We start from the raw sequence: 7,510 nt of genomic DNA on the forward strand, positions 1-7,510 counted from the left end.
ATTCCCAGCACCGCAAAAAAAAAAAAAAAAAGGTAACTTAGAAGAAAAGGGTCAGGGGAACGGATTACAGCCTGATACTACAGAGTATCTATCACTCATCACCCCTATATTCTGCCACATATTCTGAATTCCCTTCTTGTTTAGCTTGTAATTTTAGGTGTCTAAAATTTTAGGTCTTTCCTGGAAAGATGATTTGGGTCTTCAGCCCCAATAAATCTTAGCCCTTTTTCAGGCCATGGATGTTTTATGGTACATTTACCTTCCAAAGGATCATGAACTACAAAAAGATGCATCATAGTATCATCTGATAGCCAATATATTTTTCCATGATCCATTGTATTACTGCAGCTCTGTTTTCTTCTGGTAATCAAGTTCAATTATCACTACCAATTAGATAATTTATTTCCTTGCTTGCTGATCTCTTGACAAGAGGAGACTGAAGTGATCAGGCTACATGGGGAACTCTTACTGCATCCCCTGGCTTGAAGTGTTTCCCTTTTGGGAATAAGGATTTCTATATCCATAGTTCCTAAGGTTGCAAGATAGGAAGCATAGTATGGGTCACTAGGAATCATGGCACCATAAGCCCTAGCTCTACTATTTCTGTTTCATGTGTTCTACCTTCTAGCAATATAGAATCATATTCGTTGATTCTTTCAGGTTGTCATCTCCAAACTGATGACCTAAGTGCATCTTCAAGAGGTCTTTCTATTTCTCTATCAGATCAGTAGGTTATGGATGATGAATATGTGATAGCTTTGTGTGCTCAGTGCTGTACTACTCGCAAGTAGATTCCTTGATGTTATAGTCTTAATTACGCCTTCCCCAAATCCATGTGTCAAAGCTCTAACCCCTAAGATATCAGAATGCTATTGTATGTGGATACAGGATCTTTAAATATGTAAGTTAAAATGAGGTTATTCGGATGGGCTGTAATCCAGTTTGATTGGTGTCTTTACAAAAGGAAGAGGTACTATGGGTATGTATGCACCCACGAAAGCCTATGTGAGGACACAGAGTGCAGATAACCACCTGCAAACCAAGAGCAGAAGCCTCTGCAAAGCAACAGTAAACCTGTCAATGCTTTGACCTTGGACTTACAGCCCCCAAAGCTGTTAGATAATTAATTATCACTGCTTAAGTTATTCAATCTGTGATATTTTGTTATAGTAGTCCTAGGAAACAAATGTGCTTAATATAATAAATACATTGTTATTTGAGGACTTATGTAGGTGGATCAAAGAATCTACAATACGGATTTTGGCCAAGGCCCTATGTGCAAAGGGCAAACTCAGAATAGGTGTCAATCTTAATCAAGATGATTTGCTTCACCTCCAGGTTCTAGGAAACACAAATAATGGATTCATAGTGCAGCAGAAGTATCTTTCCCTGGTATTTTACTGGTATCAACTGCTGTACAGTGGTAAAGCATCCATTGCTGAAGAGACCTTAAACAAGAAGACAGAGTCACTTGGCCGATAGACCTCAACTAGCCTCTGCCATTGGCCACCACAGTGCCAGCATACCAAATATATGGAGTAGGGTGGAAGTACAGATGGAATCTCTGAATGGGTCTTATAGCATAGATTCCCACTCATCAAGGAAGATCCAGTTATTGTCCTGCTGAATGTCTGTTCAACTTGCCAATAGTGGTGTTAAGGTTTGGATATTATGTGTCCCCCCAAAGCTCCCATGTTAAAGCAGGAGGTAAAATGATTCAATTAGCAGAGTCATGACCTTGTTAGTGGATTAATCCACTTGATGAGCTATTGTACTAAATGGTAACTGTAAGCAGTTCAGGCTGATCTCAGTAAATACCAGGTGATACCAGTAAAATACCAAGACAAGATATTTCTACTACACGTCTAAACCTATGACTCCATCATGCCTTTTCCCAAGATCTTCACAATTCCTCCCAATGTTTCCTCTTTCCGGGTTCCTGTTCAGTTGCTACTAGTACCTCTGAGTACATGTGTATTCCTATCTTAAGTTTTTCTGCTCACACAAAGTAAATAAGTGGGAAGATTTCCCCTCATCACTTTTTTTCTGGTCCAGCCCTGAACGGGACTGTAGTGAGCAACTGATCATCTTCAGCTCTCATTGATATTCTGAGCAAATTTTTAATGAACCAAGCTGGCCATTTTCCTCTATCATATGATCATAAGGTCCCCTAACCTCTACTAGAAGCCAGAAGTGAGAGATGACAAAGGAGATAGTAAAGAGGGTTTGCACAATTGCTTATGTAGTGTACTTGTGCCATCTAATCCTGCTCATGCCTGGAACTATGGAGTCACTTCCTTAATATTGGACCTGCTTGACCTATGACTTGACCAGTCAGCAGAGCTTTGCTCAAGGTCATCTCTGGTCACAAGATGCTAATCACTTGGTGTTTCATGGTTAGAGTTTTACAGATGACCAATAACATAATCAGAATTTTTGTTAAATAACATTAGCGAAGATACCACATACAGCATAATTGCTTCAATTGAGGCTACTACTGTCTGGTTAAATGGAATTCTACTGTAATCTGTAGTGGTCTATCACATTTCCATAAGGACTAGACTGGGTAATTAAATGGAGACATAATTGAGACCACACTGCCTTTTGTTTACATGACATTTATCTCTGCCATTTGTTGCATTCCAAGATACAATATTGATTAACTGTCTTAGAAAAGAGGCAGTTTTAGAGACTTCTGTTTGGTCATCCTCACTACAGTAGTGTTTACCTCTAGGATCAATAAATCAGTTGAGGTCTCTGTCAACTACCAGGTATGCCCATTATAACTTGGAGCAATTTCCACATGGTAGGTTTGGGAACACAGTGACCCATTGGTAACAGGAGTTGGGACAGGATTTCCTTTATTACCTAGCAGTCATACACCTGCCCCATTCTAACAGGAGGGCTACGCAGGGTCCCAAAATACTGATATTAATTTAGAATCTTTGTCCAATAGTTCTCTCTAAAAATCTGAGTATTTCCCTCTATTCTTATGAATAGTCATAAGAGTTCATGTTCACAATTCCCTTAGGGAAGGCCTGAAGAATCACTGTGAATATGCTTGCTGCTGTATTGAAATGTCCTTCCTCAAAGAAATGTGATTTCTCCTTTCAATTAATAGATTCTAGGTCTGAATATTGTCTTAGGTATGGAATCTGGTAAGGAATTGTGATTTTTTTTTTTTTTAAGTGGAGCAGCTGTCTTTGGTTTCCAGGTTTTCATCCTTGATTTCTTTTGATTTTATATATTTAGTAGTTCAGTTGAACACCCTTCACTCTTGCTTCTAGGAATACTCTGTTCTTCTATAAAGGCTGAGCATCCTTGACTGCCACTCCCATACCACCACTGATCGTGGTAACTGCACACACCTGGTCTTTATTATTTTGGAATTCTATTATCAGCATTTCTGGAAAGGAGCCTAGTTCTAAGACAGCTCATCTATGATCATTCCTGATGTAGATAAGGACAGACATTACTGAACTTCTCAATGATGCTGATGTCATCCAATGGCACATTGATTTCTTAAAAAAAACAAAGAACAACAGTACCTCTCATCCCACATACTTATCTTAAATCTGATCTTGACTTTCCTCCCATTCCCATTGAGAGATTTGGATTATGAACTTACAAATAAGACATGTGACTTAACTAGCAACCAATAGAATGCAACAAAAGTAATGCATCCCTCGGAGAAATGAAATTCAAATCTATAATGATGTATCATTTCATCCCAGTTAGAATGGCTACTATCATTTTTTTTTTAAAATAACAAATGCTGGAGAGGACATGGAGAAAAGGGAAATCTGGTAGACCACTGGTGGTAAAGTACATTACTACAACCATTATAGAAAACATACTGAGGTTTCTCAAAAAACTAAAAATAGATCTACCAGATGACCCAGCTATCCAGTTTTTGGCATATAACCAAAGTAAAAGAAATCATCATAATAAAGAGATACCTGTGCACCCATGTTTATTGCTGCACTATTCACAATATCTATGATATGGAATCAGTCTAGGTGCCCATTAATTGTTGAGTGACTAAAGAAAATGCAATACATACATTCAATGGAAAATTATTCAGTCATAAAAGAATGAAATGTTGCCATTTGCAGAAAAATAGGTATATTGCAGGATACTATATTAAGTGAAATAAGGCAGGCAAAGACTGCATGCTCTCCTTCATATGTGGAAATTTTTTTAAAATCAATGTTAATAAAAACAGCAATTACTAGAAGTTGGGAAGGAGTCAGGGAATAAAAGAAGACTGAATTTGACTGGTGCATGTGGCAAGCATGGAAATATCACACTGGAGTCCATTAATATATATATATATATATATATATATATATATATATAGATAGATAGATAGATAGATATAGATATATATATATAATTAATACATGTTAACGAAAATACTTAAATAACACATTCCAAAGTATGACTTCAAAACTTAGGTCAAAAGGAAAAAGGCAATATACCTTACAGATTGCTTACTGAGGCACCTTTTGAAACCTGAATCACCATGAAACTGACTACTGAGAAGTCACCCTGTGGGTTCCCAGAAATCCTAATCTTCAAGTCATCTCACCTCTTGCACCAGGAATGCTAGCAAATGACCGTTCTTATAATTCCAGTTATTTTCAGTTAGCTTGAATTACTTGAAGCCTTGAGTCTACCCATCTGAGGCTCCAGATTTGGTGGAACAGAGACAAGAGAACTTCTATCCATAAGCATACTAAAATGATTGCTAAAATCATTGATAGTAACACCAGGCACATTATCGGTCAGGAACATCAGTCTCAGAGATGGCTCCAAGTAAATCAATGCATGAAAGAAATACATACAAGGACACACCTCCTGATTTTGCATATGTGGCATCAAAATACCCAGATTTTAAGCAGCATGTTCAGATAAATCTGAATGGAAAAGAGTTAATTTTAAAGACCCTGAAGTAGTCAGAGCTCTGACTTGTACTCTCCTAAAGGAAGATTTTGGACTTTCTCTTGATCTTCCATGGGAAAGACTAATTCCCACAGTTCCTTTGAGACTCAACTATATTCATTAGGTGGAAGATCTGATTGATCATCAGGACACTGACAAAAGTACTCTGGGAAGAGGAATTGACATAGGCACTGGGGCATCCTGCATCTATCCCACATGGAGCAACCTGAAATGGCTGGTGCCATTCAGTGGATGATATGTGTTTCTACTATGCAAAGAAAAATGTGGAACAGAATAACTTATCTGAACTCATAAAAGTGGTAAAAGTGCTGCAAAAAACACCCCTGATGAATGTTCTTAAAGAAAAATCTGAGATAATCTATGACTTTTGTATATGCGACCCCCCTTTTTTTGGCCAACCAATTGGAAGCCAAGGGAGTGAACTCTCAAAACCCTCAAAGACCTCCACCTAGTTCTGAAAATACAGGAGGTATCACAGAGATCACGGCAGAAGGTGAATTAGAATTTGTTAAACGGATCATCTATGACAGTTTACAGCTTAAAATAAGATTAAGGTGATATAGCTGTATGGTGGGAAAGAAATGCAGCCCGGCTCCACTGAAGGAAGAGCTTCACATCCAAGGGGTCCCTAAGGTTACCTTTACTGAGTTCTGTCAAGGTCGGACGATGAGATGGGCCTGAGCTTGGAGTTTTTATGAAGATGTCACAGTACAATTACCAATAAGCGAGTGAAGAAAATTAGAGAAGCCAAGAAAATCCATTACATTTGTAGTGCTGGAGTCTGTGATGAAAGAATTATCCCTCAAAGCATCATCTTTGGGCTCTATGACAGTGGAAGGCATAGAGGATGTGACAACATGGATAGAAAAAATTCTCACTCATTTAAAGGTCCAGCACAAACAAGTTTCCTGTGGAAAAGACAAAGCTAGTCTTTTCCTGACAGCCATAGAAAATGCGTGGATTCATTTAAGGTGAAAGAAAAGAAAGTGAGACAACTGAGGGAAGTGCCTCGAGCTCCGGAGGATGTCCTATAGGCCTTGGAGGAGAGAAAAGCCATCCCCAGAGAGTAGGGCAGGAGCCAGGTTGTGGCCCCAAGCCCCCAGGAGGGTACCCTTTGTGGGTCTTCTCTGCAGGAGGGCGAGTGTACCACTGTTGGGGGCCACTGCCCAAGCCAGGAGTCATTGTCCCAAGAAGAAACTCCAGGACCCATGGAGGGTGAAAGGCGTGAGGAAAGGGAAGGGAGGAGGTTGTAGAAGGTTGTAAAGTATCTTGCAATGAAGCCCACAACCTAGAAGCTTCTGAGCACTTTAGCAACCCAAGGCCTGAAAAGGGGAAGCCCCTCCAAGGAGGAGCAGGACATTGCCTATTTAAGTGTTTGATAAACATTGAGAAGGAAATGGATGATGCCTTAGTTGAAATGCATTGGGTTGAGTGTCAGAACCGAAATTTGATGAACCAGCTTTATATCTATCCCCAGATTTTCAGGCTTATTGCTAGTTAACTCCAAACTTCTTACAGTTAGAAGAGTATCTGTAGAGGACTGGGGTTGTAACTCAGTGGTAGGGTAAGTGCTTAGTATGTGAAAGGCCCAGAGGTCCACCCACAGTACCCCCCCCCCCAAATTTTTTTTTTAAAAGATTGTTTGGTGTAGCCTGTGGGGTGGCAAGAGAAATTTTACCACTGACCCAATAGTAGCATTATTTGGAATTACCTTAAAAAGCAGAAATCAATTAATCCATTTTAAAGCTATAGGGAGTTACAGTACAGTAGTAGTTCAGAAGGAAGACTTATGGTTCTCAGAGACAACAAAAAACTGTCTGTAAAACTCAGGAGGGATATAAAACTGACTTAAGCTGGTCACTTTGGCTTTGGACTGATTTTATGAGGTATCGTTTGTGGCGTCTGGTCTGGGTCAGCACTTCCTAGAACATCATGTTCTCAGTCCCCCAGAATCTTTATGTGGAGGGGGCACTCTTGTCCCAATGGAAAGCAGAACATAAAGGCCCCAGAACCTACTCCTAGAGTCACCTTTAAGGCTAAACCGCTGCGCCCTGGGTAGACATGATTGATTAACTGTGCTCTAGTCCCCAGAGATGAGCTGGCCTGATGGTAGGTGGGAGGAGGAGCCTTAGTAAGATCAGGAAGAAGGGCCCCTCCAGGCTATTTTGATATTGCTTATTTCAGAAGCAGAATTAGGTGCACAAAACTCTTAGATGTGACTGAGACAACAAAACACACCCATACCTTGACCTCCAACCTGTTGGAAGTCCCATTTTGTGCAGTTTTGCCACTGTTTGATTTTTGTTTAAACATATGAAGTGAAACTTGTTTTATTTTTAATATAAGAATATTCAGAAAAAAATCATTATTAGTGTGGCAGAGTAGTAAAAACCAGAACAGAAATCTGGTACCAAAAATGGAATGGTTCCATAACAAAACCTAAAACATATAGCACTAATTATGCAGTAGTAACTGAACCACCTTCTCACCAGTATAGTCTTTATCCCTTGGTTAAAAAAAAAAAAAAAAATCCTCAAGGGTCTTC

General features: G+C 39.3%; 1 pseudogene; it reads left to right on the forward strand.

Moving 5' to 3' along the window:
* The first annotated feature begins 4,808 nt into the window (after window positions 1–4,808).
* On the forward strand, window positions 4,809–6,466 carry LOC124994092 (RNA N6-adenosine-methyltransferase METTL16-like; annotated as a pseudogene).
* Window positions 6,467–7,510: the final 1,044 nt, after the last annotated feature.

The sequence above is a fragment of the Sciurus carolinensis genome, chromosome 10 (genome assembly GCF_902686445.1).
Source record: "Sciurus carolinensis chromosome 10, mSciCar1.2, whole genome shotgun sequence".
In the NCBI taxonomy this organism is placed as follows: Eukaryota; Metazoa; Chordata; class Mammalia; order Rodentia; family Sciuridae; genus Sciurus; species Sciurus carolinensis.